This window comes from Moschus berezovskii, chromosome Y, assembly GCF_049115385.1.
Source record: "Moschus berezovskii isolate FMDL1 chromosome Y, NW_MosBer_1.0, whole genome shotgun sequence".
In the NCBI taxonomy this organism is placed as follows: Eukaryota; Metazoa; Chordata; class Mammalia; order Artiodactyla; family Moschidae; genus Moschus; species Moschus berezovskii.
The window spans coordinates 54,349,706-54,373,940 of NC_142489.1; the positions used below are offsets into that span (position 1 = coordinate 54,349,706).

The 24,235-nt window shown below is 42.8% G+C and overlaps 1 pseudogene; it reads right to left on the reverse strand.

Moving 5' to 3' along the window:
- Window positions 1-3,556: 3,556 nt before the first annotated feature.
- Window positions 3,557-24,235, reverse strand: part of LOC148773124 (MYND-type zinc finger-containing chromatin reader ZMYND8-like) — a 46,976-nt pseudogene continuing 26,297 nt past the window's right edge.

Here is a 24,235-nt window from a genome sequence, read left to right on the forward strand (position 1 = left end):
GATTCAAATCCTGGCTATGACACTCATTCTTGGTGACATAGTAGGAAAGATGCTTAACCCTACAAACTTCAGTTTTCCTGTCTGTCCTATGTGGTGATTAGATCCACCTTGTATTCTTTTTTTTTTTTTTTTAACTTTTACTTACTTCTTACTTACTTCAGTCACTCAGTCATGTCCGATTCTTTGCGACCCCATGAATCACAGCACACCAGGCCTCCTTGTCCATCACCAACTCCTGGAGTTCACTCAAACTCATGTCCCTCGAGTCGGTGATGCCATCCAGCCATCTCATTCTCTGTCGTCCCCTTCTGCTCCCGCCCTCAATCCTTCCCAGCATCAGAGTCTTTTGCAGTGAGTCAACTCGTCGCATGAGGTGGCTAATTACAATATTGTATTGGTTGCTGCCATACAGCCGCATGGATCAGATAGGTGTACATATATCCCCTTCCTTTGAAAACTCACTCCCACCTCCCATCCCAAAATTTATTTTTCTTATTTCTTGTTAGTGAAGTATAGCGACTTAGCAGCAGCAGCAGCTGATTTACAGTTGTTATCCGTTTCTGTTATACAACAAAGTGACTAAGTTATACATATATATATATATACATATATTAATTTTTAATATTCTTTCTATTATGGTTTGTCATAGGATATTTTTTTCCATTGGAGTATTGTTGCTTGCCAGGCTTCCCTGGTGGCTCAGATGGTAAAGAATCGCCTGCAATGCAGGAGACCTGGGTTCTATCCCTGGTTTGGGAAGAGACCCTGGAGGAGGGCAAAGCAACCCGCTCCAGTATTCTGGCCTGGAGAATCTCATGGACAGAGGAAGCTGGCAGGCTGCAGTCCATTGGGTCCCAAAGAGTCAGACATGACTGAGCGACTAAGCACAACACATAGCTGCTTTCCAATGTTCTGTTAGTTTTTGCTTTACAACATGAATCATTTATAAATGTAGCCTCCCTCTTGAACGCCCCTCCAAACTCCCTTCCCATTCCACCCCTGCAGGTTGGCACAGAGCCCCTGTCTGAGTTCCCTGAGTCACACAGCAAATTCCCACTGGCTGTTTGTTTTACTTACGTTAACATACCTTGCATTCAGCATGTGCCAATAGAGGATCCAGAATTGGCCTGCCTGTTAGACCCCACTTAGGGAGCAGGGAGTCTTTTATTGAACACCTTTGCCCCAGACTAACCTCCAGACACTGTGATCTGCTCTTTGCAGACGACAGTCATTACAACTCCTTTCTCTGTTGTCAGCGTTGGTGTTAATTGGCAGCGTTGTTACAGAGCTGCAATTGAAATGTTTCTGAGGCCACAGAATTGCCGTGGGTGAGAGGAGTTGCCTTAGAGAGGTCTGCAGAAAAAAAAAAAAAAAAAAAAGTGCTCAATTAGCATTGGAATCCAGCCTTCAAGGATTTTCCAAAGATGATTTAAAAAAAAAAAAAAGATTGTATTTAGGAGAACACATAGCTTGTCTGGGGACCAGGAGTGGTGGGTGAGGATCAGGCCCAGAAGGGATTCTAGCCTATGAAGCACCCAACATCTGGGGTTAGCTTTGTAGGGTCCAGATATTTTGTTTGGCAGACTTCCCTGGTGGCTCAGATGGTAAAGAATTTGCCTGCAATGTCAGAGACCCGGATTCCATCCCTGGGTTAGCAAGATGGCATTCTTGCCTGGAGGAAGGCATGGCATTCTTGCCTGGAGAATCCCATGGACAGAGGAGTCTGGCGGGCTACAGTCCAAGGAGTCTCAAAGATTCAGACAGGAGTGAGCAATTATCACCTACTTATGTAATTACCTTGTGTGGTGGGTACAGAGTTCTGGGACCACAATGACTTTTTCTGACAAAACGTAAGGTCACCTGTTACTTTTCTTTTTCAGGACTGTAACAACTTTACCTATGATTTTGCCAAAGAAATCCGAAGGCAGTCTTTTGGGGCACTAACACCTGGCTATGATTTCATGGCCCGATTGAGTTACATGTATATATCAGTTATATCAGTTATATATGATATATATATATCATTTCAATTCAGTTGTGTCCGACTACTTGTGACCCCATGGAGTGCAGCACATGAGACATCCCAGTCAATCACCAACTCCTGGGGCATACTCAAATTCATGTACATCTTGTCAGTGATGCCATCCAACCATCTCATCCTCTGTCGTCCCCATCTCTTCCCACCTTCAATCTTTCTCAGCATCAGGGTCTTTTCTAGTGAGTCAGTTCCTAGCACCAGGTGGCCAAAGTATTGGAGTTTCAGCTTCAGCATCCGTCCTTCCAATGAATATCCAGGACTGATCTCCTTTAGGATGGACTGCTTGGATCACTTGCAGTCCCAGAGACTCTCAAGAGTCTTCTCCAACACCACAGTTCAAAAGCATCAATTATTTGGTGCTCAGTTTTCTTTATAGTCCAACTCTCACATCCAAACTTGACTACCGGAAAGAAAAACCACAGCTTTGACTAGACAGACCTTTGTTGGCAAAGTAATGTCTCTGTTTTTTAATATGCTGTTTAGATTGGTCATAACTTTCTTTCCAAGGAGCAAGCATCTTTTAATTTCCTGGCTGCAATCACAATCTGCGGTGATTTTGGAGACCAGAAAAATAAAGTCTGCCACTCTTTCCCCATCTATTTGCCCTGAAGTGATGGGACCAGATGCCATGATCTTAGTTTTCTGAATGTTGAGCTTTAAGCCAACTTTTTCACTCTCCTCTTTCACTTTCATCAAGAGGCTCTCTAGTTCCTCTTCACGTTCTGCCATAAGGGTGGTGTCATCTGCGTATCTGAGGTTATTTACTTCTCCCGGCAATGGTGATTCCAGGTGGGAATATATATATTCCCAGGTGACACAGTGCAAATAATCCATCTTCCAATGCAGGACAGACAGGAGACTCTGGTTGGATTCAGAAAGATTTCCATGGAGGAGGGCATGGGCACCCACTCCAGTATTCTTGCCTGGGGAATCCCATGGACAGAGGAGACTGGCAGGCTACAGGTCCCAAAGAGTTGGACACGACTAAGCAGGATGCTGTGGATGAACCGTAACAAGCTCAGTCAGCACTGTCGCTCCTTGGATATTTATGAGGCGGCCACTAATCAAAGGGGAACCGTGCAGTGGACGGTCAGGCCGCTCAAGATTGAAGTTTTCCTGCTCTCTGTACATCCCTCAGCCAGACCAGTCCTGGCTACACAGGAACCCAGTGTTGTCTCCTCGCTTGTCTCTGCTCCGCGATCTTCCTCATCTAAAGGCCAGAGGTGCTCCACCTGGCTAGTTTCATGAAGCGGAATGGCTGCCCTCCAGTATGCTTATTAACCTGCAAACTTATGAGCTTCTGGTTTCCGTGCTATAACCAGGGAGCCCACCTGACCCCAATGCAAACCTACTCTACCCACCGATCTTGGCTGCCTTTTCCTGTCAACCGCACACACGAGGGGTGTTTCTCCACTGCTTTTATTTTTTTGGCTTCTGATATGTGAGATTCTGCAGCTGCTAAGCCTCTGGCGGCCCTGTCACTGTCTGGACTCTCTCATGGGTTTTGGGTGGGGGCAGCTAGGAGGCTCCCAGGCCCAAGGGGGTGCAGTCCTGCAGGCCGCTCCCTTTCTCTCCTCCAGTAACATAGTGGAGTCCATCCTCCCCGCCAATGCTCCTGAGCTGGCCCAGGGCAGCCTGCACATCTCCATCACCAACACCAGGACCAGGCAGAACTACCTGGTCTCCAGCTTTCCCTCTGAGAGGGTAACAGGCAGGAAGGTCAGGGGTCTCCAAGCAGAGGAAGTAGCCTGCAACTGTCAGACATATTTATGTCTCTTAAGCGGCAGGAGGAAACAAACTAGCAATAATTTTTTTCTTTAAACAAATTTAAAAGGAAGTTTCTCTCAAAATACTGTTGCCATAATGACACCTGGTTTCACTTGAAGTTAACTATTCTCAAATCTTGAGTTAACCAATGCATTTTTCTTATGGAAATGTTGATCTTAAGCTATGTTAATGTACTACGCATTTGCCCCAGACTCTATCTTTAGGTTCCACCTAATGGCTCAGAATCTACTTGCCAAACCTGTATGTTATACTCATATATTGTTCCCCTAATCTATGTAAAACAAAACTATGTGTATGGTAATCTGCCCTTCTACAAGATTCAAGTTAATCATGACCCAGGATGAATCGTCTGATGTCAAAATTATCCCCAAATGCATCTTATGGGTGAGGGGCCTGGTGCCATTCTGAGCCTTAAGACATCCCTTTCTTTCATTAACAGACTGCTAGTGACTATATAACATCCAGCTGAAGACTAGCAGGGGGGTACTTTTTCTGCCCCCTTCTGATGTCAATGTCAGAAGCTTTCTCTATCTCCTTTATACATTAATAAAACTTTATTACACAAAAGCTCTGAGCGATCAAGCCTCGTCTCTGGCCCCGGATTGAATTCTTCTCTGGAGGTCAAGATCCCGGTGTCTGTGTCATTCCGCAACAACCTTTCATCTCCAGGGAGGACCTCATCGATGTAAAGGTGGCTGCGCCCCTCGGTGCAGGAAGCCAGCAAGCGCCCGGGTGCATGTTGGTCACAGTGAGCATGCAGGGTCTTTAAATCAGCGGACCCCAACGTTTTGGGCGCCAGGGACTGCTTTCATGGTACACTTTTTTTTTTTTTTGGCTGTTCCTTGAAACTGCAATACTTTGGCCACCTCATGAGACGAGTTGACTCACTGGAAAAGACTCTGATGCTGGGAGGGAGTGGGGGCGGGAGGAGAAGGGGACGACAGAGAATGAGATGGCTGGATGGCATCACCGACTCTGTGGACATGAGTTTGAGTGAACTCCGGGAGTTGGTGATGGACAGGGAGGCCTGGCGTGCTGTGATTCATGGGGTCGCAGAGAATCGGACACGACTGAGCGACTGAACTGAACTGAACTGAACTGAAAGACTTTTTATTTCGTATTGGGGTATAGCTAATTAATCAACAATGTTGGGATAGTTGAGGGTGGATGGCAAAGGGACTCAGCCACAGATAAAAATGTATCTTTGTGGCTCAGCTGGTAAAGAATCTGCCTGCAATGCCAGAGACCTGGGTTCGAACCCTGGGTTGAGAAGATGCCCTGGAGGAGGGCATGACAACCCACTCCAGTATCCTTGCCTGGAGAATCCCATGGATAGAGGAGCCTGGTGGGCTACAGTCCATGGGGTCAGAGAGTCGGACATGACTGAGCTACTAAGCACAGCACATTCTTCCCTAAACTCCCATCTCATCCAGGCTGCCACAGGACACGGGGCAGAGGTCCCTGTGCTGTACAGCAGGTCCTTGTTGGTTCTCCACGTTAAATACAGCACTGTGACCATGTCCATCCCAAACTCCCTGACTATCCCTTCCCCCATACTTCCCCCTGGGAACCATAATGTTATTACAGAGGAGTGAGCAGAGTTCCCTGTGCTGGACAGCAAGTCCTTGTTGGTTCTCCATGTTAAATGCAGCACTGTGTCCATGTCCATCCCAGACTCCACAACTGTCCATCCCCCCATCCTTTACCCCCGCCGCCTTAGCCAACCATAAGTTTGTCCTCTGTAAGTCTGTGAGTCTCTTTCTGTTCTGCAAGTTCATTTGTACCACTGAAGACAATTTCTCCATGGACTGGGGAAAAAGGAGGGCAGATGTTTTGGGGATGATTCAAGCACATTACATTTATTGCCCACTGTATTTCTATTATTATTGCATCAGTTCCGCCTCACGTCCTCAGGCATTAGATCCCGGAATATGGAAAACCCTGCTCTAAATCCAGCTTTGCCTCTCGAGTCTCCTAGATAATGGGTGCTTCATAAGACAATCACGATAATGTGATCACTGATCTAGAGCCAGACATCATGGAATGTGAAGTCAAGTGGCCATTAGAAAGCATCACTGCGAACAAAGCTAGGGGAGGTGATCGAATTCCAATTGAGCTATTTCAAATCTTGAAAGATGATGTTGTCGAAGTGCTGCACTCAATATGCCAACAAATTTGGAAAACTCAGCAGTGGCCACAGGACTGGAAAAGGCCAGTCTTCATTCCAATTGCAAAGAAAGGCAATGCCAAAGAATGCTCAAAGGACCGCACAATTGCACTCATCACACACTCTAGTAAACTCATGCTCAAAATTCTCCAAGCCAGGCTTCAGCAATATGTCAACCGTGAACTCCCAGTTGTTCAAGCAGGTTTTAGAAAAGGCAGAGGCACCAGAGATCAAATTGCCAACATCCGCTGGATCATGGAGAAAGCAAGAGAGTTAGCCTTTGATTGTGTCGATCACAATAAACTGTGGAACATTCTGAAAGAGGTGGGAATACCAGACCACCTGACCTGCCTCTTGAGAAACCTGTATGCAGGTCAGGAAGCAACAGTCAGAACTGTACATGGAAAAACAGACTGGTTCCAAATACGAAAAGAAGTACATCAAGGCTGTATATTGTCACCATGCTTATTCAACTTATATGCAGAGTACATCATGAGGAACGCTGGGCTGGAAGAAGCACAAGCTGGAATCAAGATTGACAGGAGCAATATCAATAACCTCAGATATGCAGATGACACTACCCTTATGGCAGAAAGTGAAGAGGAACTCAAAAGCCTCTTGATGAAAGTGAAAGAGGAGAGTGGAAAGGTTGGCTTGAAGCTCAACATTCAGAAAATAAACATCATGCATCTGGTCCCATCACTTCATGGGAAATAGATGGAAAAACAGTGGAAACAGTGTCAGACTTTACTTTTTTGGGCTCCAAAATCACTGCGGATGCTGACTGCAGCCGTGAAATTGAAAGACGCTTGCTCCTTGGAAGGAAAGTTATGACCAACCTAGATAGTATATTAAAAGCAGAGACATTACTTTGCCAACAAAGGTCTGTCTAGCCAAGGCTATGGTTTTTCCCGTGGTCATGTATGGATGTGAGAGTTGGACTGTGAAGAAAGCTGATCGCCGAAGAATTGATGCTTTTGAACTGTGGTGCTGGAGAAGACTCTTGAGAGTCCCAAGAGTCTCTGCAAGGAGCTCCAATCAGTCCATTCTAGAGGAGATCAGTCCTGGGTGTTCATTGGAAGGACTGATGCTAAAGCTGAAACTCCAGTACTTTGGCCACCTCATGAGACGAGTTGACTCACTGGAAAAGACTCTGATTCTGGGAGGGAGTGGGGGAGGGAGGAGAAGGGGACGACAGGGAATGAGATGGCTGGATGGCATCACCGACTCTGTGGACATGAGTTTGAGTGTACTCCGGGAGTTGGTGATGGACAGGGAGGCCTGGCGTGCTGTGATTTATGGGGTCGCAGAGAGTCGGACACAACTGAGCGACTGAACTAAACTGAACTGATAAACCTGCGTCTGATGGATGGATCTCAGTGCTCCTGAGGTCACAGCACAGCAGGTGACTTCCAGAGGCCTGTGGACGAGCCCTCTGTGTTTTCTTGTGATGGACAGCGTGGCCACATTTACTCTGTGAATGAACTTGAGTACCAATAACTGTTCTTTAAATTGTTTTACGTTAATGCTCTGCAATTCACGTAAGACTGTGCATAGACTACCGTATTCAGTCCTTCCACACGCCTTCTGTACATCAGGCAGGACAGGCGTGATTTGTGCATTTTCTGTTGCTTTTTTAATAGAAGAAAGGGGCAGAAAGATTTTACATGCCATGACCCAGTGTGTACTGATTGCCAGTGGAAATCCGGGTCTCTTAACCTTTTCAACAGAATGTTCCCTTTCGTTTCTTCTGTTTGGCATTGACGCCTTTCTGTCCACACACACGTAGAAGCTGGTTGAGAATTTATTATCTCTGGGAGCCATTTCAGCCGACTTGCAAATAGCAATGCATTGGTAAGGGGATACACAAAATATTTTAAATTGGTAAGGACACACTAGGGCTTTCCTAGTAGCTCAGACTGCTCAGTTGGTAAAGAATCCACCTGCCATGCAGAAGACCTGGGTTCGGTCCCTGGGTCAGGAAGACGCCCTGGAGAAGGAAATGGCAACCCGCTCCAGTATTTTTGCCTGGAGGATCCCATGGACAGAGGAACCTGGCAGGCTACAATCCATGGGGTTGCAGAGTCAGAACGACTGAGTGGCTAACGTGCAAGATGCACTGCTCTTAGAAATGCCAGCCGATTTTTATTTACCTTCTGTGGGTACTGTGGGTCTTCCTCGCGGTACAGATGGTAAAGAATCTGCCTGCAATGAGGGAGATTTGGGTTTGATCCCTGGGTCAGGTAGATCTCTTCAAGAAGGGCATGGCTACCCACTCCAGTATTCTTGAGTGGAGAATCCCCACGGGCAGAGGAGCCTGGTGGGCAGCAGTCCATGAGGTCTGCAAAGAGTCGGACATGACTGAGGGACTCACAATTTATCTCTTTGTGGGAAAAATAGCAAGCCTCGGGTGATAGAGAACATGTGTGTGCAGACAGGAGCAGGTGACGGATAGAGTGTGAGAGCTAAAAGTTCCACCTGAATTAAATGATAAATGCATACACTGATATTCAATCCCTCCTAAGAAAATATTTTTCTATAATGTAAAGCAGAGACATTACTTTGCCAACAAAGGTCCATCTAGTCAAGGCTATGGTTTTTCCCGTGGTCATGTATGGATGTGAGAGTTGGACTGTGAAGAAAGCTGATCGCCGAAGAATTGATGCTTTTCAACTGTGGTGCTGGAGAAGACTCTTGAGAGTCCCTTGGACTGCAAGGAGATCCAACCAGTCCATTCTAGAGGAGACAATCCCTGGGTGTTCATTGGAAGGACTGATGCTAAAGCTCAAATTGCAATACTTTGGCCACCTCATGCGACGGGTTGACTCACTGGAAAAGACTCTGATCCTGGGAAAGGTTGGAGGCGGGAGAAGAAGGGGACGACCGAGAATGAGATGGCTGGTTGGAATCACCGACTCTGTGGACATGAGTGTGAGTGAACTCCGGGAGTTGGTGATGGACAGGGAGTCCTGGCGTGCTGTGATTCATGGGGTCGCGGAGAGTCGGACACGACTGAGCGACTGAACTGAACTGAACTGAACTGAAGCTTGTGTAGACTTATAGACTAGAAAGGGGGAAGCTGGTAAATCCATGCCTGAGTTGTCACAAATCATCAGCACCAACACAGAGATATCAGGCTGCCAGTGGGTCAGAACACCTCTTCTTGTTCGTAAGGGGACAAGATTGTCAACAAAGGACTGTTATCCCATCATAAAACAGGAGGGGAGGGACTTCCCTGGTGGTCCAGCAGTTAAGACTCCATATTTCCACTGTAGGGGGCCAAGGTTCTATCCCTTGATGGAGAATTAAGTCCCGCATGTTGTACACTGGGGCCACCAATATATATACATATCCACCCCCCCCCCAAGGTTGGTAACATTTTACTTTATTTTATTTATTTCAATTGGAGGCTAATTACTTTACATTATTGTATTTGTTTTGCCATGCATTGACAAGAATCTGTCCCGGGTGTACATATGTTCCCCATCTTGAATCCCCCTCCCACCTCCCTCCCCATCCCATCACTCTGGTTCATCCCAGTACACTAGCCCCGAGCATCCTGTATCATGCATTGAACTTGGACTGGCTATTCCTTTAACATATGATAATATACATATTTCAATGGCATTCTCCCAAGTCATCCCACCCTCGCCCTCTCCCATAGAGTCCAAAAGACTGTTCTATACATCTGGGTCTTTTTGCTGTCTCGTATACAGGGTTAACATTCGCATCTTTATAAATTCCATATATTTGCCTTAGTATACTGTATTGGTGTTTTTCTTTCTGGCTTACTTCACTCTATATAATAGGCTCCAGTTTCATCCACCTCATTAGAACTGATTCAAATGTATCTTTTTAACGGCTGAGTAATAATCCATTGCGTATATGTACCACAGCTTTCTTACCCATTTGTCTGCAGATGGACATCTAGGTAGTTGCCATGTCCTGGCTATTATAAACAGTGCTGCGATGAACATTGGAGTATATGTGTCTCTTTCAATTCTGGTTTCCTCGGTGTGTATGCCCAGGAGTGTGACTGCTGGGTAATATGGCAGTTCTTTTTCCAGGTTTTTAAGGAATCTCCACACTTTTCTCCATAGTGGTTGCACTAGTTTGCATTCCCTTTTCGCCACACCCTCTCCAGCATTTTTAGCTTGTAGACGTTTGGATGGCAGCCATTCTGACTGGCGTGAAATGGTACCTCATAGTGGTTTTGATTTGCATTTCTCTGATTATGAGTGATGGTGAGCGTCTTTTCATGTGTTTGTTAGCAATCTGTATGTCTTCTTGGAGAAATGTCTGGTTAGTTATTCTGTCCATTTTTTTATTGGGTGGTTTATTTTTCTGGAATTGAGCTGCAGGAGTGGCTTGTATATTTTTGAGATTAATCCTTTGTCAGTCAAATAGCTTCATTTGCTATTATTTTATCCCATTCTAAAGGCTGTCCTTTCACCTTGCTTATAGTTTCCTTTGCTGTGCAGAAGTTTTTAATTTTAATTAGGTCCCATTTGTTTAGTTTTGCTTTTATTTCCAATATTCTGGGAGGTGGGTCATGGAGGATCCTGCTGTGATTTATGTCGGAGAGTGTTTTGCCTATGTTCTCCTCTAGGAGTTTTATAGTTTCTGGTCTTACATTTAGATCCTTAATCCATTTTGAGTTTATTTTTGTGTATGGTGTTAGGGAGTGTTCTAGTTTAATTCTTTTACAAGTGGTTGACCAGTTTTCCCAGCACCACTTGTTAAAGAGATTGTCTTTTTTCCATTGAATATTCTTGCCTCCCTTGTCAAAGATAAGGTGTCCATAGGTGCGTGGATTTATCTCTGGCTTTCTATTTTGTTCCATTGATCTATATTTCTGTCTTTATGCCAGTCCCATACTGTCTTGATGACTGTGGATTTGTAGTAGAGCCAGAAGTCCGGCAGGTTGATTCCCACAGTTCCATTCTTCTTCCTCAAGATTGCTTTGGCTATTCGAGGTTTTTTATATTTCCATACAAATTGTGAGATTATTTGTTCTAGCTCTGTGAAAAACACCGTTGGTAGCTTGATAGGGATTGCATTGAACTTATAAATTACTTTGCATAATATACTCATTTTCACAGTACTTATTCTTCCAATCCACGGACACGGTATATTTCTCCATCTACTAGTGTCCTCTCTGATTTCTTTCACCAGTGTTTTATAGTTTTCTATATATAGGTCTTTGGTTTCTTTAGGTATCTATATTCCTTTTTTTGTTTCTTTAGGTATCTATAATCCTTTTTTTGTATGGTAAATCTATTTTTATTGTTGAGGAGCCATTGTATTATATTCCATAGTGGCTGCACCATTTTATTCTCCCTCCTGCAGTACACAAGAGCCACATCTTTGTGCCAACACGTATTACTTTCTGGGTTAATTTTTGGGGGTGGGGTGGAGGGTGGGGGGAAGGGAATGATAGCTATTCTGATCAACGTAAGATAACATTCTTAATACCTTTATTTTATTTTTTAATTTTTATTTTTTATTGGAGGCTAATTACAATATTATATTGGTTGGTTTCGCCATACATTGACATGAATCTACCACGGGTGTACATGTGTTCCCCTTCTCAAACCCCCCTCCCACCTTCCTCCTAGCCTTATCCTCCCTCTGGGTCATCCCCGTGCACCAGCCCCAAGCATCATGTATCATGCTTTGAACCTGGACTGGTGATTCATTTCACATATGATAATACACATGTTTCAATGCCATTCTCCCAAATCATCCCACCCTCACACTATCTCACAGAGTCCTAAAGACTGTTCTGTACACCTGTGTCTCTTTTGTTGAGTTGGACTGTGAAGAAGGCTGATCGCCGAAGAATCGATGCTTTTGAACTGTGGTGTTGGAGAAGACTCTTGAGAGTCCCTTATACTGCAAGGAGATCCAACCAGTCCATTCTAAAGGAGATCAATCCTGGATGTTCATTGGAGGGACTGATGCTAAAGCTGAAATTGCAATACTTTGGCCACCTCATGCGACGAGTTGACTCACTGGAAAAGACTCTGATGCTGGGAAAGGTTGGGGGTGGGAGGAGAAGGGGACGACCGTGAATGAGATGGCTGGATGGCATCACCGACTCTGTGGACATGAGTTTGAGTGTACTCCGGGAGTTGGTGATGGACAGGGAGGCCTGGCGTGCTGTGATTCATGGGGTCGCGGAGAGTCGGACACGACTGAGCGACTGAACTGAACTAAACTGATACAGGGTTATCCTTACCATCTTTCTAAATTCCATATATACGCATTAGTATACTGTATTGGTGTTTTTCTTTCTGGCTTACTTCACTCTGTAAAATAGGCTCCATTTTCATCCACCTCGTTAGAACTGATTCAAATGTATTCTTTTTAATGGCTGAGTAATACTCCATTGTGTATACGTACCAAAGCTTTCTTATCCATTCGTCTGCAGATGGACATCTAGGTTGCTTCCATGTCCTGACTATTATAAACAGTGCTGCGATGAACATTGGAGTACATGTGTCTCTTTCAATACTGGTTTCCTCGGTGTGTATGCCCAGGAGTGCGATTGCTAGATCATATGGCAGTTCTGTTTCCATTTTTTTAAGGAGTCTCCACACTGTTCTCCATAGTGGCTGTACTAGTCTGCATTCCCACCAACAGTGTAACAGGGTTGCCTTTTCTCCACACCCTCTCCAGCATTTATTGCATGTAGACTGTTGGATAGCAGCCATTCTGACTGTTGCGAAATGGTATCTCATTGTGATTTTGATTTGCATTTCTCTGATAATGAGGGATATTGAGCATTTCTTCATGTGTTTGCTGGCCATCTGTATGTCTTCTTAGGAGAAACGTCTGTTTAGTTCTTTGGCCCATTTTTTGATTGGGTCTTTTATTTTTCTGGAATTGAGCTGGAGGAGCTGCTTGTATATTTTGGAGATTAATTTCTTGTCAGTTGTTTCATTTGCTATTATTTTCTCCCATTCTGAAGGCTGTCTTTTCACCTTGCTTATAGTTTCCTTTGCTGCGCAGAAGCTTTTAATTTTAATTAGGTCCCATTTGTTTAGTTTTGCTTTTATTTCCAATATTCTGGGAGGTGGATCATGGAGGATCCTGCTGTGATTTATATCGGAGAGTGTTTTGCCTATGTTCTCCTCTAGGAGTTTTATAGCTTCTGGTCTTACATTTAGATCCTTAATCCATTTTGAGTTTAATTTTGTGTATGGTGTTAGGGAGTGTTCTAATTTAATTCTTTTACAAGTGGTTGACCAGTTTTCCCAGCACCACTTGTTAAAGAGATTGTCTTTTCTCCACTGAATATTCTTGTCTCCCTTGTTAAAGAAAAGTTGTCCATAGGTCCGTGGATTTATCTCTGGCTTTCTATTTTGTTCCACTGATCTATATTTCTGTCTTTATGCCAGTACTGTACTGTCTTGTCGACTGTGGTTTTGTTGTAGACCCTGAAGTCCAGGAGGTTGATTAACCTAGTTCCATTCTTCTTCCTCAAGATTGCGTTGCCTATTTGATGTGTTTTGTATTTCCATACAAATTGTGAGATTATTTGTTCTAGCTCTGTGAAAAACACCGTTGGTAGCTTGAAAGGGATTGCATTCAAGTTATAAATTACTTTGGGTAGTATACTCATTTTCACAATACTTATTCTTCCAATCCACGGACACGGTATATTTCTCCATCTATTATTGTTGTCTCTGATTTTTTTCACCAGTGTTTTATAGTTTTCTCTGTACAGGTCTTTTGTATCTTTAGATAGATACATTACTAAGTATTTTATTCTTTTCTTTGCAACAGTGAATGGAATAGTTTCCTTAATTTCTCTTTCTATTTTCTCATTATTAGTGTGTAGGAATGCAAGGGATTTCGGTGTGTTGATTTTATATCCTGCACCTTTGCTGTATTCATTGATTAACTCTAGTAGTTTTCTGGTAGAGACTTTAGGGTTTTCTGTGTATAGGATCATATCATCAGCGAACAGTGAAAGTTTTACTTCTTCTTTTCCAGTTTGGTTTGCTTTTATGTCTTTTTCTGCTCTGATTGCTGTGGCCTAAACTTCCAGAACTATGTTGAACAGTATCGGTGAGAGTGGGCACCCTTGTCTTGTTCCTGAATTTAGGGGAAATGCTTTCAGATTTTCAGCATTGAGGATAATGTTTTCTGTGGGTTTGTCATATATAGCTTTTATTATGTTGAGATATGATCCTTCTATTCCTGCCTTCTGGAGGGTTTTTAACATAAATGGATGTTGAATTTTGTCGAAGGCTTTCTCTGCATCTATTGAGATAATCATATGATTTTTATTTTTCAGTTTGTTAATGTGGTGTATTACCTTAATTGATTTGTGGATATTGAAGAATTCTTGCATCCCTGGGATAAAGCCCACTTGGTCATGATGTATGATCTTCTTAATGTGTTGTTGGATTCTGATTTCTAGAATTTTGTTAAGGATTTTTGCATCTATGTTCATCAGTGATATTGGCCTATAGTTTTCTTTTTTTGTGGGATCTTTACCAGGTTTTGGGATTAGGGTGATGGTGGCCTCATAGAATGAGTTTGGAAGTTTCCCTTCCTCAGCAATTTTCTCGAAGAGTTTGAGCAGGAGAGGTGTTAGCTCTTCTCTAAGTTTTTGGTAGAATTCAGCTATGAAGCCATCTGGACCTGGGCTTTATTTTGCTGGAAGATTTCTGATTAGAGATTCAATTTCCATGCTTGTGGTGGGTCTGTTCAGATTTTCTATTTCTTCCTGGTTCAGTTTTGGAAAGTTGTACTTTTCTAAGAATTTGGCCATTTCTTCCAAGTTGTCCATTTTATTGGAATATAATTCCTGGTAGTAGTCTCTTATTATCCTTTGTGTTTCTGTGTTGTCTGCTGTGATCTCTCCATTTTCATTTCTACTTTTATTGATTTGGTTTTTCTTCCTTTGTTTCCCGATGAGTCTGGCTAGAGATTTGTCAATTTTATTCACCCTCTCAAGGAACCAGCTTTTGGTTTTGTTGATTTTTGCCCTGGTCACTTTTGCTTCTTTTGCATTTATTTCTGCCCTAATTTTTAAGATATCTTTCCTTATACTCACCCTCGGACTCTTCATTTCTTCCTTTTCTAGTTGTTTTAGGTGTAGAATTAGGTTATTTAGTTGACTTTTTTCTTGTTTATTGAGGTATGCCTGTTTTGCTATGAACCTTCCCCATAGCACTGCTTTTACAGCGCCCCCCTCCCCCCAGGTTTTGGGTTGTTGCATTTTCATTTTCATTCGTTTCTATGTATATTTTGATTTCTTCTATGATTCGTTAGTTATTAAGCAATGTGTTGTTCATCCTCCCTATGTTGGCATTTTTAATAGATTTTCTCCTGTAATTGAGATCTAATCTTACTGCATTGTGGTCAGAAAAGATGCTTGGAATGATTTCAAGTTTTTTGAATTTACCAAGGCTAGATTTATGGCCCAGGATATGATCTAATCTGGAGAAGGTTCCGTGTGAGCTTGAGAAGAAGGTGAAATTCACTGTTCTGGGGTGAAATGTCTTATCAATATCAATTAGTTCTAGTTGGTCTATTGGATGATTTAACGTTTGTGTTTCCTTGTTAATTTTTTGTTTAACTGATCTATCCATAGTTGTGAGTGGGGTATTAAATTCTCCCAGTATTATTGTGTTATTGTTAACTTCCTCTTTCATACTTGTTAGCATTTGTCTTATATAATGCGGTGCTCCTATGTTGGGTGCATATATGTTTATAATTGTTATATGTTCTTCTTGGATTGATCCTTTGATCATTATATGGTGTCCTTCTTTGTCTCTTTTCACAGCCTTTGTTTTAAAGTCTATCTTATCTGATATGAGCATTGTGACTCCTGCTTTCTTTTGGTCTCTAATAGTGTGGAATATCTTTTTCCAGTTCTTCACTTTCAGTCTGCATGTGTCCCTCGTTTTGGGGTGGGTCTCTTGTAGGCAACATATATATTGGTCTTGTTTTGGTATCCTTTCAGCTAGTCTTTGTCTTTAGGTTGGGGCATTCAACCCATTTACTTTTAAAGTGATTATTGATACGTATGATCCCATTGCCATTTACTTTATTGTTTTGGGCTCGAGGTGATACATTGTTTCTGTGTTTCCTGTCTAGAGAAGGTCCTTTAGCATTTGTTGGAGAGCTGGTTTGGTGATGCTGAATTCTCTCAGCTTTTGCTTGTCTGTAAAGCTTTTGAATTCTCCTTCATATTTGATTGAGATCCTTGCTGAATACAGTCATCTGGGCTGTAGGTTATTTTCTTTCAACACTTTAGTATGCCCTGCCATTCCCTCCTTGCCTGAAGAGTTTCTATTGAAAGATCATCGGTTATCCTTATGGGGATCCCCTTATGTGTTGTTTGTTGCTTTTCCCTTGTTGCTTTTAACATTTGTTCTTTGTGTTTGATCTTTGTTAATTTGGTTAATGTGTGTCCTGGGGTATTTCACCTTGGGTTTACCCTGGATGGGACTCTCTGGAATTCTTGGACTCGAGAGATTATTTCCTTCCCCATTTTACGGAAGTTTTCAATTATTATTTCCTCAAGTATTTTCTCATGGTCTTTCTTTTTGTCTTCTTCTGGGACTCCTATGATGCGAATGTTGGGGCGTTTAACATGGTACCAGAGGTCTCTGAGATGGTCCTCATTTCTTTTACTTGGTTCTTTTTTCCTCTCTGTTTCATTTCTTTCTACCAATCTATCTTCTAACTCACTTGTCCTATCATTTGCGTCTTTTTTCTACTGTTGATTCCCTCCACAGTGTTTTTGATCTCATATTGTATTCAGGTCAGTTCAGTTCAGTTCAGTCGCTCAGTCATGTCCGACTCTCCACCACCCCATGAATCAAGCATGCCAGGCCTCCCTGTCCACCACCAACTCCCGGAGTTCACTCAAACTCATGTCCACAGAGTCGGTGATGCCATCCAGCCATCTCATTCTCCGTCGTCCCATTGTCCTCCCGCCCCCAACCTTTCCCATCATCAGAATCTTTTCCAGGGAGTCAACTCATCACATGAGGTGGCCAAAGTATTGCAGTTTCAGCTTAAGCGTCAGTCCTTCCAATGAACACCCAGGATTGATCTCCTTTAAAATGGACTGGTTGGATCTCCTTGCAATACAAGGGACTCTCAAGAGTCTTGTCCAACACCACAGTTCAAAAGCATCAATTCTTCGGCCATCAGCTTTCTTCACAGTCCAACTCTCACATCCATACATGACCAGGGGAAAAACCATAGCCTTGACCAGACGGACCTTTGTTGGCAAAGTAATGTCTCTCTTTTTAACATACTATCTAGGTTGGTCATGACTTTCCTTCCAAGGAGTAAGCGTCTTTTAATTTCCTGGCTGCAGTCAGTATCTGCAGTGATTTTGGAGCCCCAAAAAATAAAGTCTGACACTGTTTCCACTGTTTTTCCATCTATTTCCCATGAAGTGATGGGACCAGATGCATGATGTTTGCTTTTTGAATGTTGAGCTTCAAGCCAACCTTTTCACTCTCCTCTTTCAGTTTCATCAAGAGGATTTTTAGTTCCTCCTCACTTTCTGCTATAAGGGTAGTGTCATCTGCATATCTGAGGTTATTGATATTTCTCCCAGCAATCTTGATTCCGGCTTGTGCTTCTTCTAGCCCAGCGTTCCTCATGATGTACTCTGCATATAATTTAAATAAGCAAGGTGACAATATACAGCCTTGACGTACTCCTTTTCCTATTTGGAACCAGTCTGTTGTATTAAACTCTTAGAGGAGAACATAGGCAAAACACTCTCTGACATAAATCACAGCAGGATCCTCCATGACCCACCTCCCAGCATATTGGAAATAAAAGCAAAAATAAAATAATTGGACCTAATTAAAATGAAAAGCCCTGCACACCAAAGGAAACTATAAATACGGTGAAAGGACAGCCTTCAGAATGGGAGAAAATAATAGCAAATGAAACAACTGACAAATAATCAATCTCTAAAATATACAAGCAGCTCCTGCAGCTCAACTCCAGAAAAATGAACGACCCAATCAAAAAATGGGCCAAAGAACTAAACAGACTTTTCTCCAAGGAAGACATCCAGATATCTAACAAACACGTGAAAAATGCTCAACATCCCTCATAATCAGAGAAATGCAAACCAAAACCACAATGAGATACCATTTCACACCAGTCAGAATGGCTGCTATCCAAAAGTCTACATGCAATAAATGCTGGAGAGGGTGTGGAGAAAAGGGAACCGTCTTACACTGTTGGTGGGAATGCAGACTAGTACAACCACTATGGAGAACAGTGCGTAGATTCCTTAAAAAACTGGAAATAGAACTGCCATATGATCCAGCAATCACACTCCTGGGCATACACACCGAGGAAACCAGTATTGAAAGAGACACATGTACTCCAATGTTCATCGCAGCACTGATTATTTTAGCAAGGAATTGGAAGCAACCTAGATGTCCATCTGCAGACGAATGGATAAGAAAGCTTTGGTACATATACACAATGGTTATTACTCTCAGTTAAAAAGGATACATTTGAATCAGTTCTAATGAGGTGGATGAAACTGGAGCCTATTGTACAGAGTGAATTAAGCCAGAAAGAGAAATACCAATACATTATACTATCGCATCTATGTGGAATTTAGAAAGATGATAATAATAACCCTGTACACGGAACAGCAAAAGAGACACAGATGTACAGAACAGTCTTTTGGTCTCTGTCTGAGTGTGCGAAGGCGGGATGATTTGGGAGAATGGCATTGAAATATGTATATTATAATATGAGAAACGAATCGCCAGTCCAGGTTCAATGCATGATACAGAATGGTGTCATGGTATTGGGAGGGATGTGGGAGAGAGGTTCAAGATGGGGAACACATGTACACCCGTGGCGGATTCATGTCAATGTATGGCAAAACCAATACAATATTGTAAATAATTAGCCTCCAATTAAAATAAATATTTTTTTAAAGATTTTAATCCAACTTCAAAATGCAAAAAAAATAAAATAAAAATTGAAATAAAGTAGGGTCTTCTTTTGGCAAGGTACAAGTAGGTTTAAAAATGAAAATTAAAGGAGTAATAGAGGACTTATAAAAGTTTTTAAAATGATAAACATAAATTTATTATCTAGGAACTTCTCTGGAGCTGTTGCAGACAGTGTGGGGTCTGTTCAGTTTCAGATAGTTCCTTGATCCGTCTTATAATTCTCAAGATCTATAGGCCCCTTCCCACGTAGTCGGTGCTAACTGCAGGGTTTTGATCTCTTGCACCTGCCACTTCGAAAGTAGTTCCCTCTGTTTATTGTAGCTTCTCTTTGCTGGTCTCTTCAGTGTCTAACATCCACCCTGACACAAAGGGGCAAAAGTGGTCACTTTTTTAGTTTCACTTGTTCAGTCCTGCTGTGGGGAGGGAGTAACACTGCAAACAAGTATCACTGGTGTGTGTGGGGAGTGCTCGCAGTGTTTCAGCCACACTGGGTTTGTGCTCATAGCATGTGTGCTTTCACGGTCTACCCTTTTTAGTCTCTAGGTTGCTCTGCCAGGAACTGTCTGGGGCGGGCCCTGGGTTGCGTGCACTTCTCAGGTCTAAGCTGCTCAGGTTCAGGTTCTCAGGTACTCCACAAAGGTGCAGACTAGGTTGGCCCCTTCCCAGGTCCCAGCAACTGTGGCGACCAGGTTCTTGGTGAGCACAGTCTCCCGCAGGTGTGTGTGTGTGTCTTATCACCTCCCCCATCTCTGAGTGCGTGTGTGTGTGTCTTATCGCCTCCCCCATCCGAGCTGCTTGGGTTTCTGGGTTGCTGTGGGCACATCCCTCTCAGGTGTGCACTGTGTCTCTTCTGGGGAGCTGATCTCTGGCCGCAACCCTCCCAGCAGATGTCAACCGTCCAGAATCCCAAGAAGTCTTGGTTAGCAACGGAACCTATTTGCAGTTTGGTACAGGATGCCTCTCTGGGGTCAAGATTTCCCCTTTCTGGCTCTGGATGACCCCTGTCTTCTGACAGGGGATGGGCTGGTCTGAAGCCTGCTAGCTCTCCTCTGGCATTCACTCAGTCCTTTGTTCTGTGTGAAGGCCTGGCAGAGACTGAGGTTAGGGCTTTCACGGGATAATTCTCTGTTTTGTTTTGTTTTGTTTTGTTTTTTTCCCTCTCTCTCTCTGGCTATCCCACAGTTTGGGTGGCTATCTCATGTTAGTTCCATCAGATTGCCCTCAGGGCATTCAGGCCTGATCCTTACCCTAAGCAATACAACCCGCGCATCCCTGTTCAGCCCCCATTTGCTGGTGGTGGCTGCGTGTGCCAGGAGTTGCCGTTAGGCACGGCGCAATCTGTAGGTTTTATTTATTTATTTTTCCTCCTGTTTATGCTGCCCTCTGAGATTCCAAAACTCCCCACACACCCGCTAGTGAGAGTGTTTCCTGGTGTTTGGAAATTTCTCCTCTTTTAAGACTCCCTTCCCGGGATGGATCTCCATCCCTACCTCTTTTTTCTCTCTTTTTATCTTTTATATTTTGTCCTACCTCCTTTCGAACACAATGGGCTACTTTACTCGGTCCTGATGTCGTCTGCCATCATTCAGAGGTTGTTTTGTGGAATTTGCTTAGCGTTTAAATGTTTTGTTGTTTTTTTTTTTTCAATGAATTTCTGGGGGAGAAAGTGGTCTCCCCATCCTATTCCCCTGCCATCTTAGGGCCACCTCTCCTGATGACCTTTAGGATGGATTGGTTGGCTCTCCTTGCAGTCCAAGGGACTCTCAAGAGTCTTCCCTAACACGAGAGTTCAAAAGCATCAATTCTTCGCTGCTCAGCTTTCTTTACAGTCCAACACTCACATCCATACATGACCACTGGAAAAACCATAGCCTTGGCTAGATGGACCTTTGTTGGCAAAATAATGTCTCTGTTTTTTAATACGCTGTCTAGATTGGTCATCACTTTCCTTACTCCCAGGATTAAGAGTCTTTTAATTTCATGACTGCAATCAGCATCCGCAGTGATTTTAAGCCTCCCCAAAAAGTTAGCCACTGTTTCCCCTTCTATTTGCCATGAACTGATGGGACCGGATGCCATGATCTTAGTTTTCTGAATGTTGAGCTTTAAGCCAACCTTTTCACTTTCGAGTTCTTCTTCACTTTCTCCCATACTGTATGTAAAAGTTTTGAGCGGGATTTTGGCCCAAAAAATAAAAGTAAAACATCCTAAAAGCAGCTTTATTTTATCTCTGACCTGAAGTTTTGGGTGTGGGCCATAATCACTCACCTGGCATCCCAAAGCCTAACCATTCTGGAAACCATAGGGTATTTTGGGTGAAGGGGAGGAAGTGTATATTTGGGGCCAAATTCATTTGGAAAGAAGAAAATATAAATCCAAGCTGAAGTGATGAAAGTGTGCTGACAGTGTTCAATCATCACCATGGCTATAAACAGGTATGATTTTTGCCCCCTTCCTTTGTCAATGACACAACAGTGCCTGGAGACATTTTGGGTTGTTTCTCACATTCAGAGGGTAGAAGACCAGGAATTCGGCTCAACATCCCAGACGGACAGGACAGCTGTCACCACAGCAAAACATATGGCACCAATGTCAGTAGCTTCAAGGCTGAGAAATCCTCATTTATCAAACACAACAGGAACAACTGTACTGTATTAATGAAGAAATGTTGTATCTAATTGTGGAAGGGAGTTACACTTTACCTCGTTAAAATCTGGAATATTCTGACACGTGATAGTTGCAAGGTTTCAGGTAACTCCACATCAATTAAATAAACAAAAAGAATGAAGCATGGCGACAGGTCAGGGTGAGGGAGAGGAGGTTTTTCTAAAAACAGCATTTGGCCTTGTTCTTTGACATCTCCGCATAACCATGAAGATGGTCACATAGCAAAAATATCTAAAGAGATTCATTGATTTCTGTCGGTACCTCCCTGAAATATTTGCATTCACACTTGGGACTCTCTTGGGACTTCCCTGGAGGTCCAGTGGTTAAGCCTCCATGCTCCCAATGCAGAGGACACAGGTTCAGTCGCTGGTCAGGGCACTAGGATACCATATGCTGCTCAGTGTGGCCAAAAAAAAAAAAAAAAGCTGAAGCACACGGTTCGTCAGTTAAGGCCCGTCAGAACATCTTCCTGGAGACGTTCCCCTCTTTTTTTCTGGGTGCCAGCCTCACTCTGACTGTCTTCTCACATCAATGTTTCCACTTGGGGTTCCCCTCACTTCTCCATCACGGCTTTCAGTGCTCTCAACAAGTCCTGCGACTTGTCATTTCCCCTATAGACCCATTTGAAACTGGCTTGCACTGATATTATCCTAGGAAGAAAATTCAACGAGGCTTTGAAAAAAAATAAGTGGGTCGCTTCAGAACTGGACATTTCAATGTTTTAACCACTCTTTTCTCTAAGTAATCACCTACATTCAGGAAGCTTGGGATACTACCTCTTGAACACCAAGAGCACTCGAATAAAAAAGTCCAAACTTCAGGAGATGACAAAGCAGCCAATTTTACATGGGACCCAAATAACTGGTTTCTTGGTTTCGCCAGTGGGTCAACCACTCAGGCTCTGGCTTCAGCCGTTTGATTAGAAGTTCAAGAGGGAGCACATGTACACACGGGGTGGATTCATGTCAATGTATGGCAAAACAAATATAATATTGTAATTAGCCTCTAAAAAAAAAAAAAGGAATAAATAAAAAAGAAAAGAAAAAAAAAAAAAAGGAATAAATAAAAAAGAAAAGAAAAAAAAAAAAAAGAAAGGCATGATGTTGAGAGGGAAATTAGATTAAATAAACATTGTTATCTTCTAACTGTTAAAAAAAAAAAAGAAGTGAGGTGATCACACAGGGCAGGGTGTGTCTCCACTGCAGCAGTTTCCTACCCAAGTGAAGAAATACCCTCAACTGCCACCATCAAGGCAGAGTGAGCCTGGTAACTGGAGCCAGAAACTGACAGCGGTCTCCGGAGAACTTCTTCAGGGGCCTCCACACCAGCCCAGAGAAAACCCCCTTAGCAAACAGGGAATGAAGAATGGGAAGGAAGCTCAAGAGAGAGGAGACACATATTTACATACAGCTGGTTGACACTGTTGTACAGCGGAAACTAACACAACATGGTAAAGCAATTTTACTTCAATATTTAAAAACTTAAAAAAAAAAAAAAGTGAAACACTCAAAACAACCACAAAACAAGAATGACAAGTGTCATCTCTGACTTCAGCTATTGTGCTACCAGTAGTGTTCTTAGAACACTTACGATTGTTATATAATTCCATCATCATGCATTTTACTGCATCCATCATCTGAGAGATAAACAATTCGTGTTATCAACTTCCCTGAGGCTTTTGCTAGGTGACATATATCTAAATCTATCTGTATACAGCAAAGAAAACCATAAACAAAACAAAAAGACAACCTTCACAATGGGAGAAAAATTTGGAAATGAAACAACCCACAAGGAATTAATCTCCAAAAGGAATTATAAGCTCATGGACATCACCAGATGGTCAACACCGAAATCAGATTGATTATATTCTTTGCAGCCAAAGATGGAGAAGCTGTATACAGTTAGCAAAAACAAGACCAAGAGCTGACTGTGGCTCAGATCATGAATTCCTTATTGCCAAATTCAGACTTAAATTGAAGAAAGTAGGGAAAACCACTAGACCATTCAGATATGACCTAAATGAAATGCCTTATGATTATACAGTGGAAGTGAGAAATAGATTTAAGGGACTAGATCTGATAGATAGAGTGCCTGATGAACTCTGGACGGACGTCCGTGACATTGTACAGGAGACAGGGACCAAGACCATCCCCATGAAAAAGAAATGCAGAAAAGCAAAATGGCTGTCTGAGGAAGCCTTACAAATAGCTGTGAAAAGAAGAGAAGCGAAAAGCAAAGGAGAAAAGGTAAGATATAAGCATCTGAATGCAGAGTTCCAAAGAATAGCAAGGAGAGATAAGAGAGCCTTCCTCAGTGATCAATGCAAAGAAATACAGGAAAATAACAGAATAGGAAAAACAAGAGATGTCTTGAAGAAAATTAGAGATTCCAAGGGAACATTTCATGCAAAGATGGGCTCGATAAAGGACAGAAATGGTATGGACCTAACAGAAGCAGAAGATATTAAGAAGAGGTGGCAAGAATACACAGAAGAACTGTACAGAAAATATCTTCACGACCAAGATAGTCACGATAACGTGATTACTGACCTAGAGCCAGACATCTTGGAATGTGAAGTCAAGAGGGCCTTAGAAAGCATCACTA